The 23000-nt window shown below is 39.6% G+C and overlaps 1 long non-coding RNA gene across 1 annotated transcript in view; it reads right to left on the reverse strand.

Annotated features, from left to right (window-relative positions):
• The window catches only part of LOC144990954 (uncharacterized), a 32943-nt gene extending 17933 nt beyond the window's left edge, over window positions 1–15010 (reverse strand). Inside the window, exon 1 of the long non-coding RNA XR_013654837.1 lies at window positions 14754–15010. This is a non-coding gene — a long non-coding RNA (uncharacterized LOC144990954). The remainder of the gene's footprint in view (window positions 1–14753) is intronic.
• Between the last annotated feature and the right edge of the window lie 7990 nt (window positions 15011–23000).

Here is a 23000-nt window from a genome sequence, read left to right on the forward strand (position 1 = left end):
GTTTTGATTAATAACTTGCTTTAGACTGATGCTTCTGATTAGATCGTAGAAGTAAAAATGGATTCATCGTTTAATTTATTAATCATTACATCCTTAACTGGAGACACTGGCTTAATGGAGAAAACTATACTGTTCTTCAGATCATTAAACTAATAAAAATGAAGGGAAGTTAAATCACAGACCACGAAAATACAATCAGCAAAATCAAAAAGTGTGAATCTTAATAGCTGAGAAATATTTGTGAAGAAAAAAGATGACATACAGTATTTATAACCTGACTTTCTCTGCATTACAGCGTGCTATCCAAACAGCTGCAATTAGCCCAGGACCAAATGATCCGCTACATCTCCTGTTAGAACGTTTAAACCTTATCAGTGTGCAGGCTACAGGGGATGTGAAACCTTCATCTTCCTCCTTCCCGCTGTGTGCCCCGCACCACACATCTCTATTCAGAGCACAGCGATGAGCACCTCTTCCTGTCTCCACCCTACTTTATCCAAGCAGAACAAAGTTACTGATGGAGAACTGAACCCCCCTGCAGTTCCCTGCTCTCTGTTGGTTAAATAAGCCATTTCACCTCTTTTTCATCCTCTCCGCTTTGCTGGCACAAGCTGTCATCCCATTACATCGAGACATTGAGCTCCAGAGCTTCTCTTACAGGTGCAACTGGGGTTTTTCTGAGGGGGGCTGTGAAGCTTTAAGCATTTTGTCTATTGCACAGCATAAAATATATCAAAAAAAAGGCTTGTGTTTGCTTACAATAATCCCAAATTTGTGAAGTGTTTTTTCTTGATTAGTTTTTGAACAAACAGCCTAATCTAATATAATAAAATAGTACCAAACACAAGTTTTTTGACAAATTGTCTCAAACTTCTGTTGTTTTTTTCTGTTTACAGCAATATCAACTACAAAAGTTAGTGATCAGTGTATATTTTACAAATAAAAGAAAAAAACAATTTTCTCCTTTGACACTTGAAGTAAAAAGGAATTATTTATTGACATGCATTATAATAGAATATTTGATTTGATTCAGATAAAGGTTTCTACATTTTCATAAGATGTGTTTAGAAGAGTAAACATAGATATCAAGAATAGGCTTTTTTTCTGTTGCTTTTGATGTTTTCCCCTTGTTATCTTCTGACAGAGGGATGGCCGATCAAGCATGAAAGTGAGCACTTGGGATCATCTGGGCTTCCCGTCTGTGATTTACAGCAGACGTGCGCTGTCATTTCCCTACCAAAAAAACCCCCCCATATATCCCTGCTCAAATTGATTGTGTCGCGTCATTGCTTCCGAGGCTAGGAGTGGTCATAATTGAGAGGAGAATTAGCAAAACCCTAAATATACAGCAGGTGATATATCATTACCCATAGACTTGACCTTGCTTGACCCGTCCCTGCTCCCATGTGGTCTCCAGCCCGGGCTGGCGTGCGGCAGACTGAGGGGCCTGCTGCGGCTCAAACAGCTAAATCAACAACGTCTCGCCGCAGCTCATGTTGGTGTGTTTTGCTTGAACGGTTTCATGAAAAACTAATCATCTGTTCATCATGGAGATCAAACATGTGCAGAGTGCAATGATTAGGAAAAGCAATCCGCTTGAAGCTCCAAGTGTCAGTAGTCCAGATATAATAATTTCAAGATTAAAAATGGCCTCTTCCTTTCTCCTCCGCCTCCTCCTCCTCCTCCTCCTCTCCTCCCTATCATTATCACCTCAAGCCCTCCTGTCAGCTCTCACAGCCTCCTTTGAGATCAAGCAGGAGGAACGTGCTCTTTTCGTGTTTGTATCTGCAACCAAACTGACTGTCCTTCTCCATTTCATGCACTAAACCCTATTCCTGCATGATGCATATATGAAAAAGACTAAAATCACACAACAACGTTTTAAAGTTTGAACAGAAAGCCTAATTCAATAATTTCAGAAAGCATTAAAAAGTCACATGACTTACTAATATTCTTGTCATTTTATATCCTATCATTTTTTTCTGATTCAAGCACATTAAACTAGTACAGGAAACTTTGAAAAAAAAGTTAAAATAGAGTTACTTATAACAGAGGATGAGTGGCAAAATTTCTCCAAGTTATGAAACTAAGTCCAGATGACCCTTTCACAAACTTAATCTGCAATGGAACCATCACGGATTAATGAGAGCCCTCACAGATAAAATATAGTTGTATGTAAATTTTAATCAAGTGAATGATGGTAAAGCATTTTTACTAGTCACCATTCTTCTCTGACAAATGTGCAAGACAACAAAAACCAAAGTAAAACTAGAAAGTTTTTAAAAAGTTAGTAAAGAAATCCAACTTGTTCTGAGGAAAACCATTTAAAGTTGCTCTGTATCAAACTTCCCAGGAGATCGGAGAAGGAAAAGATGATGTATTACGAAGGAGGATTCTCTCAAGCTTAAAACAATTATGTGCAGATGCCCCCGACTTACTTAAGCAAATAAAGCGAAAATAAATAGAGGCCATGCAATGTTTGATACACCCGCTGAATGTAATAACATTTTGTCATTTCCACAAAGTGGACTGGAATGAGATTAGAGGTCCCTGTAGCCTATAATGAAATGCGGTACTCCAGACTCTAATGCAGTTTGTCATCATGTGGACACATTCATGCTCTTCTCTTACTTTCTCTTGATTAATGAAGCCGTCAGAGATGAAGACAAGCACAAACAGTGACTTCATAAGACTCTGGCTGAGACTCTTGCACAAATCACTTCAAGGTTTTCTGAATTGAATGCAAATAAACTGTTAAGGTTTCTGTGTGAATATGGTGTTTTTTCAATGACCTTATACTGCGTTCACTCCTGTCAAGATATTATTTGCCTTCTTAACAGCATGCAAGTAATTTTCATATTCACTTTTCACTGGGTTGTTAAAAATAAAAATATTTATAGACTATTGAATGCCAAAGTGGATTTTCACATGAAATAAAAAAAACAACAACAATTTAACCCTTTAACACTGAAGATATGACCGGCGACATCTGAATAACACGCTCTTTGACACAGTGTAACTCTTTGACCACTTAAACCCAGGGGTGCTCACACTTTTTTGGCGTGTGAGCTACTTTTGAATCGACAATGTCTTGAAGATCTACCTATAATATATATATATATATATATATATATATATATATATATATATATATATATATATATATATATATATACATATATATATAAATTAAATACTATTATTAAATGTTTGTTAGTTATGTTTATTAGTTACATGTTTATTTGAACATTATTGTTTATGTACTGATGATTAAAAACTACACAGTGAGAGTACACAAAGATACTTTTGTATTAACAGATGAGGCGTTTTATTACAAAGACAGAAAGAGTTTGCGCTCAGTGAATTTATACACGCGTCTGCAGTGACGTATGCATCAGAGGATGTCCGATTGGCCGTTCTGCATGTCAATCAAGTCCCGTACTTCTCGATGAGGATTTTGATTGGCTGGTGGATTTTTAAGAAGTACTTTTTTTTTTTTTTTAAATCTTCTCTGTCCCGCAATCTACCCTCATGTCCTTGAAGATCGACCGGTCGATCGCGATCGACGTAATGAGCACCCCTGATTTACGCCATCAGCATAAATCGGCGGAGTCGATTCTAATGAAAGAAAAGCCACTTTTCTCTGCATCAGACAGAATCAGTTTATTTACTCTGATTGTGTTAGCACTTCCTGACTGTAAAGTGTTAATAACATGTTCATGCAGCATTTATAAAATACTACTTTTTTAGCATTGTACAAAATAACTATTTTGTATAACAATTTTAGAAGTCTCCTCCTCCATCCATCTTCTCTATCTGCTTTTCCTTGTGCAGGGTTAGAGTGGTTACTAAAGCCAGGGCACAGGCTGGACCGATCGCCACTAAAACACAAGCCCACACAAAAACACACACACTCACTCCTAAAAGGCAATTTAAGATCACCAACTAACCAATGAAGTAGGTTTTTGAACTGTGAAGGAAATTTGGAGTGCAGGGGATTGGTCGGGGAGAACATACAAACTTGAACCAGTCTTCTAGCAACGAGACAAAAGTGCTAACCCCCACATCCATGTACAACCCTCCACTTCTGCATTTAATAAGTTCTCATCATATTTGAGAAAAACCTGACCACTAGAACAATAAAAAATTACAAAGGCCTTAAGAAAAATGCTGTGGAAGTAGCAGAGAAAAGCTACGGAGTGGACATCCCAAAAGAAACCTAATGCAATGATGTCATATTAAAGTATATTAGAAAAAGTATTAGCTACACTTCTCTTTCACAACAGACCAGTCAGATGGACTTTCTTTCCATAGGCAAAAAATGCCCCCTCCCCAATTCCAGAAACTTTGTAAAAATATAAAGATTGACCAGAAAGAAAACAAACCAGTTTTCTCTTTCTCATTTATCATGACTCCACTTTTATCATCAAGACTAATTTCTTTATAAAGTGTATTTTTTTCCCTTTGAAATATGTCACATTTTTGCCAAAAACTCTCTACAGTTCACTTCTGTTCACTGCTCTCCTGGATAGCTTAACTGCATTCAGTCTGCAGTGAACTTCAACAAGTTTGAGTTGAATGCATTCTGCCCATTTCAGCAAAACCAAACTTTGTTCAATCCGCAGCAGATATCAGGTGAACTTTCACACCTGGTAAACAAACCTGAGTTTCTAAGAAAACAAACTCTGGTGCAGAACCAACAGCTCATGAAAGCACCTGACAAGACCTACCGACTTAAAACAATAGGGGATTTAAGCAAAAAAACAAAACAAAAAAACAATAAGGTTACCATAATGGAACTTTGACGCAAGAGAAAAGATCTGTGTATCTTATTTTCCAGTCAATCCTCAGAGTTAGGTTAAAAGGCAGAGGGAGGTTGTTGCTTTGTAATTTGGAGGCGTTGGTTAATCTGTGAATAATATCAAGGGTGACGGTGGAGAAAAATGTGAAGGAGGGGCATTTAGGTGTCGGGGTGCTTAGATTGTGTCGTCTGGCAGCTCATCTATATTTTATGCTGCCACTCAGACAAATGAAACAGGAGCCCGCCTGAACAAGGGGGGACCCTCTGACACTTCAAAAGAAAGTCCTATGGGTGGCTTTTTATTGAAGCTAGGCCTGCGTGAACTCAAACCCACATACATAACCCCCTACCCATGCTGGGAAGCTGCTGGGGCCTCATTAACCCTTAAACAGGCTTGTGAGGGTGCAGCGTTCCAGAGACTAATTACCCCACCATCGCACTGGGAGGACTGCTCCTGCCCTGACACATAAACATAAACATCACAGTGCTGGAGGTGTTGGTGGTGTAGATGCTCCAGAATTCATGCTCTGAATGAAAAGCCAGATCCTGTTTTCTTCTTCTGATTAGCAGATTCCTCCCCGTGCCACAACGGTGGTGTCACACAATAGCAGTATTTCACGATTAGTGAAATCTGACAGTGATAATGAGGAGACTAGAAAGATGAAAGGAGAGGAAGGAAAAGGGACACAGGATGAGAGAAAAATAGACACAAATCAAAGAAGAGCCTAATTGAGGTAACACAGCCAGCCTAATCTGCAGCAGCATTTGCATAAAAGAGTGCAGCTTCATTTGGCCATCTCTAACGGTGCTAATGTCTTAACAAATTAATTTTGCTAATTAGGCACGCCCAGTGGAGCTCACCAGCAGATTAAGCAGATTAAACAAACAGATGCTGATTACCCCTGGGCAGTCTTAGAGGTACATTTCTGTGGATGTGATAGTCATTTTGTCTTGTGATGTCTCTTATGCCATGTTCAGAATTACAGGTCCAACAAAGTGTCACTTAGGTTATGATCATACTTTTTTAAGGACAAATATTTCTTGTCCTCTGTGAAACACCATACCAAATTAAAATCAACTGTCCAACTAGAATGTTCAAATTTAGGGTTAGATTTTTAGAACTAGAGATAGTTTTGTGGATTTAAAAGCTTTGTTTATAAAAGAAATCATTAAAGAAAATGATTGGAAAAAAAAAGCTATTACACAAAAAAAGCAGAAAAACCTTAAAGACCCACTCCAATGATTTTTTATAAACATGTTCTTGTAATTTGCTGATGATGGAGGACATATATTGATTAATTTTAAATCTTCTTTCTCTTTCGGCTTTTCCCATCAGGGGTTGCCAAAGCGAAACAACCTCTCATTCGAGGATGAGTCGCATGGTTAACTTGGCAATGTTTTACACCGGATGCCCTTTCTGACGCAACCCTCTCAATTTATCCGGGCTTGGGACCGGCACAGAAGCAGAGAAGGGAATAGATTGATTAATCTTATATATTAAAATTAAAATTGTGTTTCTGAGTATTTATTTATTCAAATCTTTGTGAATCAGGAGGAGACGGAAAAAAGCTGTTTGAAAAAGCTTGCAAGTGCGATGTGGAAGCTACTACTGCTGTAAGCCGGCTGGGGAGAGTGTAAACAGATGGATGATGGGAAGTGAGGGTACTGTTTCCACGCTAACAGCCCCGCCCACAACTCAGAGGTGAATTTCTTTCTTTTTCTTTAACTTGTTCTGTCCAACAACTGAACTAAAAGACAAGAACTGAAGGCCTATGGTGTGGGACAGATTTTACTATTACAATAGGGGGTTATGCATCTTCTGATGGTCAAGGGGTATATTTGTGTAAAGAGAGCTGAATTTCCAATAAACTACTGCTGCTCTGCAGAAACTATGTCCTAGTAAACGACACAGGTTTTTGGATTTTGACTTAAAGCGGCTTAATCTAATTAAAAGACCAGTGGGAGCAATTGATCAAAAGATGATGTGGGACTTTAATGGAATTATGTAAATGTGTTTGTTCTGAAACTGTTTTAGTTATTTCTTCTTTTATTATGAAAATGCAATGTATTGGGTATTGTCAATTTTAAAATGTAGTAAATTGAACAAGTGATATCTTGTTTACTTGGACAAGACAACAGCTCTAACAAACACACAATTTCAAAAAACTAAAATGAATCTTTTGCTAAATGTAGTCCAAGTAGCATTCATATTTGAAAGTATTTTTTTACAACAAATAAGGAGAATATTGTGATAAACATATGACTTGGGTCTCTGTGCTGCTGTGGTCTGGATGTGTAAATTCAGATGTTTGTGTCACAGGCTGTGACAGGCAATTCATTAAATTGTCCACATGCAGCTGCATATGCTTTTAAAATTGAGTATAAAAGCATTTAGTATCAAAAATTGTCAATTATTTTGCTGTTTTTGGTTGTGTGTTGCTAGATTTGATCAATTCTATGCAGCTCATATGCGTCATTGTGGTTACAATGGGACTTTATTCCTAAAAAATATGTTTATTAGAGGCTCAACTTAATGTGTTTGAAATACATTTCAATTAAACATTCTTTCTTTATATTTTTTTCCTCTGATCCCCACTGCAGGTTCCTGTCCCAGTAACCCTCTTCCACCAGTCCCTTGGTGGTGTGTTGTGTGACAGCTGCTGCCCTCTTTGGTGGTGGTGAAATGAATAGATTATGAGCAGTAATTATGTATACAGCAAAATCAATGTGCTCTGGGGCAAGACCTAAGGATGGAGTTGCAGGTACTGGGCTTGGGGTAAGGTGGGGTGTATTTGGGTTATTGTGTGTGTGTGGGTGGGTGTCTGTGTGGGAGGAAGACTCAGGGGGAGAAAGGAGAGGAATACCAGAGGGGAGTCAGGAAGAGATGGGTGGGGGTATACAAATCTGAAAGACATTGTGTTTGCAAAGAATTAATGCTTGCTCAAGAAAAAAAAAACCTTGACCAGTTATTTTTTTTACAACTGAACGGTTCACTGAGAGGCTTGTTGGATCTTTTAAAGTCTAAGACAATCCCATATTTCTAAGCCGTTATGAAAGCTTTTGGGAGACATTTGAAATTATAAAAGGAATGTTAATGATCAGGACTACCCAAAAAGATCCAGTGGTTTTCATTGAAGTCACTTTTTTAATCAATTTCATAAATACAGTGGGATTTTCACAGGCACAACCATATTATTAATACATAGAAAATATGCTTTAGTACATGATTTTATGCTTCATCAGATGGACACTTTGTTACTTTGATCATTTCAACAAAAATTCATTTGGTTTCTGACACTGAACCTCCCCTTCTCGCAATGGATGGACACCTTAGTGAAACCTTAGTGTCATGTTTTTGTATTTTTCTGATGACTAAATGGGTCTGACACAGTCAAACATTTGAAATAACCATAAACTAAACAAACATACAACTCAAAAAGGGTAAAAATTGAATTAGATTCACACATGGGCCTTAAAGAGGAAAGTGGGGGAGTCTAAATACTGCACGCACACGCAGACCCTTCTTAAGGGTTGTAGGTGCCTAACTATACAAAAGAGGAGCCTCAAATCTGATTTTCTTTGTTAGGACTGACGTGAAGCAGGGATTTGGCAATGACAACTATTTTGATTGCAATTTACTACATTTATGCAACACATTTTTTTTTTTTTTTTTTTTTTACTATTTTCTGAAAAACAGACATTTTACCTAAATAAATGCCAAAATAGATACAAATGAGTAAAGGAAGAATGGAAATAGTCAAAGCTGGTTTGTGTAAAAAACTGTACAGGGAACCCTTTTGTTTACTTAAATGTGTTTTTTAAAAGGTCCTTGTAACAAAAAGGTAAAAAAAAAAAAAACTGTAATCAGAGTACAGCGTTTACCAGATACTCCTTTGGGTCATTTTAAAAAGGAGACTAGGTAAAAATCCGGACTAAAGTCATGATCTTAGTACATTCAGGCTGAATGGTTCCTCAAAGATGGATTATTTGTGTTCATTAATGTAGAAGCTTAGTTTGTAAAACCTAACTTGGTCTGGCTTCTACCACCCAAGAGTCTGCAGAATTTGACAGAATCACGGTGTCCTCTGATTGAGCTCCACTGATGCGGGGTTTCTCCTGATCTTGTATTAAACTTATCCCAGTCAAAGTGTGGTGAGCCCTAATCAGCCTTGATGAAACCAAAAGCACAAGTTTAATTAAGCTCAGTTAGTCAAAGCAGCCATGTTAAGCCATTTTTGAACACCCCTCTGGGCCATACAGAACACAGCTGCAGCAGCAAACTCTGACATGGAACAGAGTTTTTAATGCAAAGATGCAAAGATCTTAAATCTATTTAATGGAAATGGCTTTTTGGCTGGCAATACCATTCACCCCCTAATTTCATTCAGGTTCAAAATGATGTTCTACGCCTAAATTCCAGTCCAAGTTCTTTTAAATGTTCCCCATTTGCCCATTAAATATAAAATATCCATCTTTTCTCACTATCATGAAGTTGAGTCATGGCATCTAACTTAAACTAATTTTTCTTGAGCTGTTTCTTCACTCAACCAAGTGGCTTTATCAGCCTGATGAAGACACTTCACTGCACGGGAGGTCGACCCATTTAAGGTTGCAGGCTCGATTCCCACCTTACACGCCCATGTGTCGAAGTGTCCTTGGGCAAGACACTGAACCCCACCTTGCCTCTGTTGGGAGGTTGGTGCCAGTGTTCGGCAGCGGAGCCCCACACCAGTGTGTGCATGGGTGAATGCGACTGTGACTGTAAAGCGCTTTGGACCTTTGAATAAGGTAGAAGAGCACTATATACTGTATGTTGACGCCAGTGTTTGGCAGCGGAGCCGCCATCAGTGTGTGGATGTGTGAATGGGGCTGTGGCTGTAAAGCGCATTAGGCCTTCTAAGAAGGTAGTAAAATGCTAAATAACTGTACTCCATTTATAAAACAAGCTCACCAAACACCCACCAACAGTCAACAAGTCCACACAGTGACATCTTTTGAAACTTGCAAGTGTTTTCTATCCTTTTTTTAGTGGAACAACAAAAAGGGAGAAAAATTGCTGAGTGAAGAGAGGCTGGGAGCAGGAGAAGACACAGAGGGAGGGGCGGTGGAGTTGGAACGTGTGATATTCAACCCCAGACCTGGATATGCCCTCCAGTAATGCATTCTGCTCCTTTTTAGTGGCAGAGTGCTGGGTGACCTGCCTGTGATCTCCTCCATAATTAACATGTGCTTGTTAGTCAAGGTTGGTTGGAAGCTCCACGACTCGTACACATTAACACATGTGACACACAAGGAGGGGGGGGGGTGCTTGAGAGACATAAAGTAAAGCCTCAGTTATATAACAGTGAGCAGAAGAATCTCAGCCACAGAGATTTAAAAGGAAATCACTGCCTGTCATTTTTTTTTATCACATGACCATACACATGTTCATTTGCACAGCTTCTTTTCACAATGCTGTAGTTCAAATAATACTTCTCAGTGTCAGTGTCTTAGGTAAATCTGATCATATTTGCTTTGAAAATGACTCCAGATCACTTTAATAGGGTCATGAATACGAAGAGAGAAGGGGGGAGCACGTGTCGTGTTTGTCCAATCTCCCTCAACCTCATTTGGACATAATGAAGACATGTCCCTGTGTCTGATTATTCTTTCTATTTCCCAAGGCTCTTGACCTCTCTCGTGAAAAGATAAAGAGAATCTCCTTATCCTATCAGGAGAACAGATGAGAATCAGTGTGTGTACAAGCCGAGCCGTGCCAATGTATTCCCTGCAAGGAAATCCAAAAGTGTTTAATCATTACCTGCAGCCTGTCAGGTCAAAGACAGTTCTTTTTTAGCCTCAGCTTTCTGGAAACGCAACATCCAAAAAAAGAAATTCGCTGCTGTAAAAATGGGCAAATGTTGCCATTGGGAGAGCAGGAGGAAGCAATGACATGGAAACAGAGGAGAAATATGAACATTCCCGTGCCGTTTTTGCAGTCAAGACTGCAGTGATACTGAATGTTTATGTGTGTGCATGAGCTGGTGGGTGCCGGCTGTCTGGTTATGCAGAGGTGTCTAGTCAGTGTGTAAGTCTGTGTGTGTGCACATTTGCTCTCACAGCATCTCAATGACATCAAAGCTCTGTGCAAACTGAGCCCCTGGCAGCTCTTTAGAATCCCATCTCCCTCTCTGTGAAAAGCGGGCAGGAGAGAAAAGACCCAAACTAATAAAAGAGGTGTTATTCAAAAGAGGAATAGACTGCTCACATGTGTGGCGTGTTTGTGTGTGAACAGGACCCTGAGAGACAGACGAACGCGGAAGGATGAAATGTGAGGAAGAAACGGAGGAAAATGGGCAGAAAAAGCAGAGCAAGAGAGCAGTAAGACTGAAGGTGATAGAGGGGACGGGTGGGTTGGGATGGGGGGCCTAAAAGTAGAATTAGAGGAAAGAAGAAAGTCAGTGTTCCCAAACAACACAATAGTTATCTCATGGCTCTCTGCTGCTCATTTCTCCTTGTGATGCTGACACAAAAGGTGAAGTGGCTGTTTGTATAATCACACAAAGAACAGGCCAGAAATCTTTTATCTGCTTTGTTGCTGCTAGAGGTCGTACTGTTTTTTCAGGAAATGCTAAAAAAAAAAAAAAAGAATGTTTTTACTTTTCACCATCTATTGATACAGAGCAACAATATATACATATTTTACTTATCTTCTAAACTCCATATTGACCTCATTTAAAAAAGTGAATAGTTGTTATTACATGAGCAGCCAGGCGCCTGCGTCAAATTTCTCCTTTTATTTTAAATTCCCACTCCGATTATCCTTTGATCTATTGTAAAAGTGTTCCCAGTGGTCTTTTAGTTATGATTATGCTGTTTTCAGCCAAAATCAATACACTTGTGTCGATTTCAAGGATATGGTTTCTGCAGAGCGTAAGTTCATCAGAAATTTGCCTCTACGTTTTGGGTGGGTTCGTTGTTGCGGAGTGAGCTCATTCTCCATTCTCATCATTTTCCAATCACTTTATTGCACATTCTCTTAAAAAAGAGAAGAGCTTAAACGCCGGTTTTATGTTGTTGTTTTTTTTTGTAACTGCTCCAACAAAAACAAAAAAAAAAGGATTGCGTGAGGGAAATAAGGACTGCAGAGAGAGGACAGTCCGGTTTAATTGATGCTGTAAAATAAAATACTTTGTAAAAGGGAAATAAATGCAGCAGTAAGTGGAAGATTCATGTGCTCAAATAAACTGGGGCTTTTGAATTTTTAATTGCAGTGGCCCTAATTATGGCCATCAGACGGTACTTCTAAACACACTCACTGCACTTTCTCCCCATTCCTCTTTCCCCCAGCCTCTCCAGTTTGGCTGTGGACGAGGCCTCACTCCCGGTGTATTTTTCCATCCTATTAATATTTGATGAAAATGGGCCAGACTGCATCAGCTGCTCATCGCTACTAAGAACACGGCCTCCATTATGAGCCCCGTGTTTCCTCTTATCCGTGTACATTAGCAGGATGATAGAGCACAACGGAACACGCCGACTGGATGCATGGGTTAAATTATTGTGTGAGCGTTCGAAGTTGACCGTCCCTGTCGATTAATGCCACTGGACTTTGAGAAACAGTTGGGTGTGAGCTATAATTGAGCTAAAACTAATAATGAAAGCAGATTCAGTCTGGAGGCCCTTGGCGATATGCTAAAGATATTGATGCCCCTAATAATTCAGGGGCCCGGCATCAGGAAGAAGGCCTTTTTTTCCCCTTCTTTCTTCAGATGCTACTCAGGAAGCAATGAAGAAAGATTTAAAATGGCTCTAAAATGTGGTAAAGATTTGTCTTCTAAGCTTTTTATCTGCTGCAATGTTTAGTCATTTTGATGGAGTGACAAATGCACACAGAAGCAAAAAAAACAACCGTTTGAATCACTCATTTGAGAAATGTTTTTTTTCTCTTTTGCTGCATTGAAATGTAGCCAGCTGTTTGGAACCATTCTGGTCATTGCTGATTTGACAGGACAGGTTGCCAGACACATGCTCAACATCGTATCACTCTTTGGGGATTGCAGGACACCGATGTTAGGCAATGTAGGTTTGTGTTAAACCCCAGTCAAGGACCTCCATAATGACCACCCCAACCTTGTGACTCCTGTCTCAGAGCCAGGTCCCCTGGGTGAATACATGATTTTGTCAGTTTGTGTGTACAAGTTCTGATAAACACTCAGAAAAAGAGGCAGATTCATGGCTTTGGCTGTCACATTGTTGCTTTGATTTACATTTGTCACTTTTAGCAGCCCAGTGAGTCAAATGATTTGTACGTCACGTACACTCATCTGAATCCACAGCTTACTTTTCCTGCTTTAGCTTTCCTCACTAATAAGATCAATTATTAAAAAGGTCAGAATCAGTCACACATGTGCACTTTAAGCAAAAAAATTATAAATGCTGCTAAATATGAATCGACTGATTGGCAAGTTTCATTTGACTGGACTGAAAAAGGACTACTTTGAGTGGAGGCTCAGTCATGATGCCAAATAGAAAGAGACTGGGGTAAGTAGAGTAGAAAGCACCTGTCATCTCCAGCTCTCAGCCTGTTTGACTAACATCAAATTTTAATTTTTCCTTCAGACTTGTGGCTGAAAGGTTGTTCTGCTGCTGCTGCACAGGCTTTCATTCGCTCATAGGACTAATGCAAAGCAGAGTGAGGAAAATCCTGTAACACGCATGTGAGGGGTTGTAGTTTGTCCAATCCAGAGACACAAGAAGGAAGAACTCACATATCCGTGATGATTACACATACCATTTAAATGAACTGTGCATTTGTGAATACCATTTACATCTGTTACATACTAATAGAAGCAACATTATTCTAATAAATCCCTAGACTTCTCTGAAATATTGTGTTTTGAGTCACACTTCATCTCAGTGTGTTATAAAAAAAATCTCTATCAGGGGAAAATTAGGACTAAATAACTTCAAAGGCTTTTTTAAATCAGCAACACAAAGTTACAAGAACCCCAAACAATTTTAAATGGTTGTAATCTGAACAAGATAACAGTAATATTTAAATTAGATGACAGAAATAATACAAGGCCTTTGTTTAGCTCTGTGCACCAGGAATAAACCCCAGGTCTTTTTTCCCCTCTAAATTCTCATTTCTACTGAATTTGCATATTCATTGAGTTATAAATTATTTATTCTTTACCAAAATGACTTGCTGCAGTAGGATGTGGCTTCATATGGCCAAACCTGTCCCTACATGAATTGAATTGAACATTGGTTTCAATAGGTGGGATAAAATGAATGCTGAATAAAATCAAAAACATAAAAAAAAAAAAAACACAAAAAAACACTACTTTTACATAACAAATGTACTTCTTTGTATAGTTTTGTTAGACCAGATGTAAATTCAGAATCGTAATAAAATCATTTGGATGTTATAACAAATAAAAATCAAATAAACCCATGAAAAGAAAGATGACATTGTATGAAATGTATTTTTTTCTTTCTTATTTTTTTCATGTGCACACACAAATGTATAGCATGTTCACAAGTTGAGTGTGTGGTGTGCTTTCTGACATCAGGCAAGAACAGAACACAATATTTGAGAAGCTCTCTAACAATAACACTTTATCCCCTGAGACACGTTGCTGTTCACACGCTATTGCCCCCTTGGGCTGTTGTGCTGTATTATTGTTATTATTATTATTATTATCATTGAAGGCAACAATGAGATGACTAATCAGAATATTATTTCAGCGGTGCAAAGTAACTCACTGTTACTGCCGCACCTCAACTAAATATGACCCGAGGAAAGAAAAAAAAAAAAACATGGCCTCACCAGCCAATGCTCTTTCTCCTTCAATCCAGTTCCAACACACGCACACACAACACATCACCCACATCCACACACATTCGCACACACACACTCAGAGCAACACACTATAAGCCGTAGCGCAGAATAGATGGCCACACTTACTTTAAATGTCCCGTGAAGGAAAGTTTTCAGATTTTTTTCCTCTCTCCTCCGCCTCCCTCAGACCCGCTCCGCTCTCATTGTTTCAGGATAGATGAAAGAAAAGCCCAGAGAAAATGTTCCCGCGCGCTTCTCTTAGCCCATCTTATAAGTTATCCACAGCTAAAAATGCAGGGATCTCCCCCTATTATTTGGTGCTTTTTTCTTCCCCCCCTGTATGGTCCTCTACCTTGCACGGATGCAGACTGTGCTCTCTGTGCATCTGGTTGCACAAGCACAATCAATATGGAAGGGGAGAGCTATTTTATGATTGGAGAAGTTGTTGTGTTTTTGGTGGTGAAATTCATTATTTAGTATCTGAACCTTCAGCAATTCAGTATCATTTATTCATAAAGTCCCTTTTTGCCAGGAGGAAATGGATACAGCTGCAGCAACGAGAGAGAGGGAGAGGGAGAGGGGGAGAAAGAGGGAGTGAGAGAAGAGAGGATGGAGAACGATGGAGAGAGATAAAAAAAGGAACATGTGTGTGTGGGAAGGGGTAGATAGATTTATGATATTGATCATGGATCTCTTGAAATAAAGACACAGGGGATTTTTTTTTTTCAAGATCTCATGACTGACAGATAAAGAGAAAAGATGCCTTGCTGAAAGAACGGGCCTTGAGCATCCCATGATGCCACTGAGCGATTAAAGGAGCTCCTCTGACGAGTACCGCAAGGCAGGCGGAAACACACTACAGAGGCAGAGGGGTTGGATTATGCGGAATCCGTGGAAATAATGTTTGTTTACTTTGTAGAAAACATCGGAGAAAAAGTCGGAGGAAAGAGATGCTAAGCGGCAGATCTGCATGGTGAAAAAGCAGCTTGCTTTGTTCCCAACAATCTATGGCTGTGGACTGTACAAATGCTGACTAATGTTGCTGCTGCTCTGCTCTTTGAACAGTAATAGTGCAGGGGGGGGGGGGGGGGACTGCTGCAATAAAGGCACAGTGTTAGAGAATGGCCCTGCACTCTGAGAAAGTCGGAATCCACAGTTTCTAAAGAAAGAGAGCAGAGGAGATGTATGGAATCATTTAGTCCCCAACGCTTTGCTGCGCTTTTGTCTGACAAGCAAATCCTTCTGCACTCAGAGAAAGGCTGAAGTGTGTTTTTCTTTTTTTGTTGTTGTTGTCTGTTTTGTATTCTGTTCAAAATAAAAGCAATTTGAAAATCATTCCAGCTCTTGAATTATTTAGATTCAACTTAGTGCAACGCTAGCAGCAGAAATTGCTGAGATCCATCTCAGTCAGCCGGTAAAGAATGAGGTGCACCTGTAGATGCTATGGCCTTTGCCCTTCCAGCTGCCCCTGGCAGACGCTGACTGCCAGGGTTCTTGTTGTCTTGTTTTCTGTGATACTAGTCTATGTGCTTGTGCTGCTAACGCTTATGTAAAATATCAATTTTTTTGTGCTCGGGTTGGGGTTTGCAGAAAGCTCTTGATGTAATCTGTTGGTTGCCAATATTAGTGGCCGCTTTTGATGAATTTGGAAGTAATTATATTTTTATGGTGTGGCTTCATGTTTTTATTGAGTTCCCTCCGTAAAACATCACAGGTTGTAAATGACTACCCCCTGTGTAAACTGAACCGAAATGCACAGAATCTACATTTCAACCTCCCATTTGTTTTAAAGCAGAGGGGGGGGGGGGGGGGGGGGGACCTACCATTAGACAAAGGTAAGCGATTTCCCCAACACTTTGGGGGTTGTAAGCTGAACACTTAACAAAAATGTGTAAAATCATTTCCATGCCCATTATTATTTAACACTGTCATAAAAATCACTGACATGGCAGAAAACTGCTAATGTGAAGTGTTTCAGATGCTTTTAAAACATATTAGGATTCATGACATAGATGCTGTTTAAAAATGAAGCGTTAAAGTAGTGCTTCTGATTGACGTTTTACCCTAGTGAAACATTTAAAAAAGAAGAATAATACAACCACTGCAGAGGGCCCCATGTTTTTGTCACTATACCTGGGGCCCCTAAACTGCCAAGCCCGCCCCTGTTTAAAAGAAAAGCAGAACAAAACTACAAAAATATATATTTTTTAGTCAACACTGGCACACAATTGTTTGACAGGTGAGAGCTGATTCTCTTTATAAAACTATCAGAGCTTAAACATCAGTGCAAATATATCTTCTTTCTCTTTCGGCTTTTCCCATCAGGGGTCGCCACAGCGAATCATCCTTTTCCACCTCACTCTATCATGGACATCTTCTACCCTAACATTAGCCAACTTCATGTCCTCTGTTAAGACATCCATGTATCTCCTCTTTGGCCGTCCTCTTGCCCTCCTGCCAGGCAGCTCCATCTCCAACATCCTTCTACCAATATATCCACTATCCCTCCTCTGAACATGTCCAAACCATCTCAGTCTGGCTTCTCTGACTTTGTCGCTAACACAGGCAACATGAGCCGTCCCTCTGATGTACTCGTTCCTTATCCTGTCTAACCTGGTCACTCCTAAGGAGAACCTCAACATCTTCATCTCCGCTACCTCCATCTCAGCCTCTTGTCTCTGTCTCACTGCTACCGTCTCTAACCCATAGAGCAGAGCTGGTCTCACCACTGTCTTGTACACCTTTCCTTTGAGTCTTGCTGGCACTCTTCTGTCACACAACACTCCTGACACTTTCCTCCACCCGCTCCAACCTGCCTGCACTCGCCTCTTCACCTCTTTTCCACACTCCCCATCACACTGAACTGTTGACCCCAAGTACTTAAACTCCTGCACCTTCTTCACCTCAGCCCCCTGTAACCTAACGCTTCTACCTTGATCCCTCTCGTTCAGACACATGTATTCTGTCTTACTACGACTGACCTTCATGCCTCTTCTTTCCAGAGCAAACCTCCACCTCTCTAGCTGTTCCTCAACCTGCTCTCTACTCTCACTGCAGATTACAATGTCATCCGCAAACATCATTGTCCAGGGAGATTCCTGTCTTACCTCGTCTGTCAGCCTGTCCATCAGCATAGCAAACAAAAAAGGACTCAAAGCTGATCCTTGGTGTAGTCCCACCTCCACCTTGAACTCCTCTGTCTGACCTACAGCACATCTCACCACCGTCATACTTCTCTCATACATGTCCTGAACTACTCTGACATACTTCTCTGCCACTCCAGACGACCTCATACAGTACCACAGCTCCTCCCTCGGCACCCTGTCATACGCCTTCTCTAAATCTACGAACACACAATGCAGCTCCTTCTGACCTTCTCTGTACTTTTCCATCAACATTCTCAAAGCAAAAATGGCATCAGTGGTGCTCTTACGGGGCATGAAACCATACTGCTGCTCACAAATCTCCACCTTCTTCCTAAGCCTGGCTTCCACTACTCTTTCCCACAGCTTCATTGTGTGGCTCATCAACTTTATTCCTCTATAGTTGCTGCAGTTCTGCGTGTCACCCTTGTTCTTAAAGATCGGAACCAGAACGCTTCTCCTCCATTCCTCAGGCATCTTCTCACTCTCTAAAATCCTATTGAACAACCTTGTTAGAAATTCCACTGCTGTCTCTCCTAAGCACTTCCATACCTCCACAGGTACGTCATCAGGACCAACGGCCTTTCCGCTCTTCATCCTTTTCAGAGCCTTCCTAACCTCATCCTTTCCAATCTCTGCTACTTCCTGCTCCACAACAACCACATCTTCCTCCCTTCTTTCCCTGTCATTTTCCTCGTTCATCAGCTCCTCAAAATACTCCTTCCATCTTTTCTGTACACTCTCCTGGGTTGTTAGCACCTTTCCATCTCTGTCCTTAATGACCCTTATCTGTTGCACGTCCTTCCCATCTCTGTCTCTCTGTCTGGCTAGCCTGAACAAGTCCTTTTCTCCTTCCTTTGTGTCTAACCTGTCATATAGCTCATCGTAAGCTTTCTGTTTGGCCTTTGCCACCTCTCTCTTCACTCTACGCTGCGCTTCCTTGTACTCCTGTCTACCTTCCTCAGTCCTTTCTACATCCCACTTCCTTTTAGCCAACCTCTTCCTCTGGACGCATTCCTGTACTTCCTCATTCCACCACCAAGTCTCTTTACCGTCTTTCCTCTTTCCAGATGACACACCTAGCACTTTCCTACCTGTTTCCCTGATAATCTCTGCTGTAGTTTCCCAGTCATCTGGAAGCTCATCCTGACCACCCAGGACCTGTCTCCACCCAGGACCTGTCAGTGCAAATATATACAAAGAAAATACCACTGTTTGCAGGTTAGACTGCCCTAACAGTGACAGAAATGGCACAATTTCCACATTGGAAAATACAATGCTACAAGCGTAAAAGCGGCACAGCTCAAGAACTGCCGCAGTTTTTTTGCAAAAATGTCTGCAGCTCCGTAGGAATTTGTATTTGCTGCTTCCAGTTTTGATTGTTTTGAATTAATTCAAAGTGTTTTAGTAGCTTCTTGTGAAACTTACAATAGACATGAAGAAAAAAAGTAACTTTCACAGATAAACAATTCTTCCACCAGCAGCCACTAAAAGCAAGAACTTTTTATTTGTAGCTATTTAATGTGTGAGTAAGAAACACACAACATCGCAGCGAGAACTACATAAAACTGTTTTGTGCTACTTAGTGGAATGTTTTGACCACAACACACTGAACCTGCACATAAGTGAAATGCTGCCACATTACACATGCTTTTGGGTGCTGTAAAAACCTGGAATAGTGTATTGAATTTGTTTTCAGAGCACAGCCTGCCACAGCCCAAATAATTGGAAGTCAGTTAGAATCTGAGAGTGTATAGATTTTATTTCTGTAGAAAGATGGCTGATTTCAGTTTTTTAAATGGACAAAGACTGCTGAGCTCAGAAATTTGAGTACAAGTGAAATATCTGTTGAGACATTACATTTTTTTCTACAATTGTCATCGGAGATCCTAATGCTTAAATTAACTCACCACCTTTTAACCTTGTATAAGTCTTATATGTAATACTTGATTTTTAATTAGATCTTTTAATTTTACACAAAAAACTAACAAGCACACGATAGTGATTTTATTTATATAACTGTCTGCATGATTTCTTTTAATCAACAAACGAATAAACAGATCAAGTGAAGAATTCCAAATCCCTTCCAGAAAAATGACTTTTTTTTAATCTTTCAAAGAAAACCACTTCTATTTCTGTATGAAAATATCTAAAAAAGAACAAACACTTTTGGTGTTTTCAACAATACTCAGAAGAATTATCTCTGCTTTTATTAAATTTTGCACGAGAACCTATACTCACCTATTTGCACACATATTCAGAGAATGCCATTGTCCTCCTGTCCTATTCTGATAGACCGTTATTAGAGTCTATGCTAACAGCACAATCACATCAATTCAATTGATGTTGACATTGTCTTCACAAACCAAAAATATATGTTTCCCCAAAATATAATAAAAGTCCACAATATTGTTTGGGTGATAGCTATCTTTGTTTGTTGGTGTATTTTATGGTAAATAGCTGGAAGCTGGGATTGCCAGAAATATCCACTTTTAAAGAAATAAGGTAGTTATTTTTAAATGAACTTTTTTTTTTTACAGTTCTTATTGAATAATTGAATTGAATAATTCTTCTAAATTTAATGACAAAAACAGCATATATTCACCTGAAATATGCAACCTAACACAATAAAATTAACAAAGATATTCACTTTTTATTGTCATTCGTTATCAACCAAGCCTTTGTGTAACATTACTTAACATTTATATCATATATGTCCTGGTTTGTTCCAAAAATATTCACGTCTCATAACATTTATACCTACATGCGTCTGTCCTCCCAATGGACTCTTCTTTCTGCATCAATGTCTTAGTGCTCCTTCAAAAATGTGTGCAGCATATTCTTTAGTGTTTCCTTGTTCCTGCTTTTTTTTTATTTCTCAATGTAAAACACATTTCTCTCTCATACATGTTCCCATATTGTCAATTACATCTGTTTTTTCAGAATGTGTGGCCTGTAGAGGCAGGAGATCGAAACATTGACCCTCAGATCAGTGTACCATCCAACCAGCTGAACCACAGCGGCAACAAAAACTATATATGTATTTTTTTTCTATTATTTAATAAAGTATATGCATCAGGTATCCAATTAGTAAAAAAAAGTTGAATCCATTTTTTCCATAACTTCATCTGTTCAGACATTTTTTATATTCAGTAAATACCAATTATTCTTTGCTGTTTCTGACCCTTAAAAAACAAAATGTTATTCTTTACCTGGTGTAGATGTGATATTAAGTCATCTGTCCACTTGAATCATTGTTAAAACAAGTTATAAATATTGATCGAGTGCTTAGTTTTGTGTCTTGCTCATGTAAAATGGAACTCCCATTTTTCTTTTTACATTTATAAAGTTTCTTCTTAATAGAATAAGGCTGCCATGAGGAATTGTTGTTGCTGAATAAAAGTTAGATAACTGTTAGTCAATGACTGTAATACAGTAGATTAATAGAGAAGTCTGTTTTTTTTAACCTGTGTCTGTGTTTTTGACACTCAAGGGAGTCTGCTGCCTTCTTTCTGATGTCATGGCCACAAACAGTACTGAGACACAGCCAGACTCCACACAGATGATTTATTGTGTCCCACCTGAAGTAAGAGCACTCTGAGTGTCTTGTAATCGGATTAAAAATGCAAGTTTGGACAATATCCTTGGAGCACTTAAGCAAAGCAAGGCAGGAGTTTCTCCTTTTTTTTAAAGTTTGTATAAAGTAGTACCATGCAAACTTTCGTGGTGTCCAGAGGATACTATTGCTACATGGAGCTGATCACTCCCAGAGAAGGCAACAATACAGAAAGGAAACCCTTTGAAGATTTTCCTTGAGCGAAGGGCTCTTGCACAGGGGCTACTTTCAGCTATGGATTGACTGGCAACTCATGAGCCAGTCATGTCAGCTGTCAATCAAACTGTCAAAGCACAAAAGTGTGGCTCCCAAGCCTCCACGACTGTGCGCTGAGAGCTGCACACACCTACCAGGGGCCAGCAACATAAAAGTGCTTGCTTCTGCTTCATTACCATAAAGGTACAATAGCTGTGCTTTCCAAAACCCATGTGAATTCATGTTCTCTTCTCAATTACATGTACCCGCAGACCAGTGTGATACAAGTAGGTTCTGATTATGTGAAAATCAAATGATGACAGCCTGACCGTGTGGCTCTCTGGCATGTTGTTGTTCCCCAGTAGCCGGTCTTCTGCCTCAGGAGGACGGTAATTGATTCCCAGACCCCCTGTGGGAGTGCTGCTCCCTGCATCTGGGAAGGTAAAGATGCACAAGTATCCCCGATGCCAGAAATTTCCATGAATGTATACATTCTGATTGCATGTGTATACATGCTCAAAAACTTTGACCCTGAAATCTCATGACCTAGAAGGTAAAAGATCAGGCTGAAAGGATAGAATATGGGGAAAACACATGATGCATAATAAATAAATATCAGGATAAATGTATGCATGCATACTTTTTGTGACATTACCTGGAAATCAAAATATATTTGCAAGTGTGAGTGCCTGTGTGTGTGTGTGTGTGTGTTTGTTGCTTGTGCCAAACCACTGACTTTTTTCTGAAGCCTCTTTGAAAAATTGATGAGACGTTGAACCATTGTGTTGGTGTGTGCTCATCCTGATGTGTGCATTGGTGTATTTGCTTACTTCAAAGAGTAACATTTGAAGCCTCAAAAACTAATGTAATTCGGAGCAAATAATTAGCCTATTGTTGTACCAAACTGCATTTGTTTATATTATTTTAGTGACATCCAATGTAAGTTGGATAATATCTAAAAAACGAATATCGCACAAAAACAAACACTTTAATATCTGAAATCCATGTTGTTGAGTTGAACCTCAAGGCAAGGTTTCAAAGTTCACATGCAGCTGCTGGAAAGAGAAGTTACTTTAGAAAAGGTATGTGACAACGATACAAAAAAATGTAATTAAATCAAAGAGATGGACTTCAAGTCACATTTATATAAACAGGGTAAATTCTGCTGGATTTGCATACAATTCTACAAACATCTCACAAACACAATTAAAGCTGATGAAATGAGATTAACAGGGGCTGACTTGAGTGGGAAAAAGCACATTGTGAGAACTCTTCAGTTGCCACTTCCAGCACTAAGAGAGTCCTTCATTGAGGATTAGGTCTTTCAAAATCACCAACAGATCTCGCCAAGTATTCCCAGTGAGACTGATTATCTGGGCCTGTCGCAGACACAGAGGGTAATTACAGGGTCTCCCTTAG

The sequence above is a fragment of the Oryzias latipes genome, chromosome 3 (assembly GCF_053564925.1).
Source record: "Oryzias latipes strain Hd-rR chromosome 3, Olatipes_Hd-rR_3.1".
Classification (NCBI taxonomy): domain Eukaryota; kingdom Metazoa; phylum Chordata; class Actinopteri; order Beloniformes; family Adrianichthyidae; genus Oryzias; species Oryzias latipes.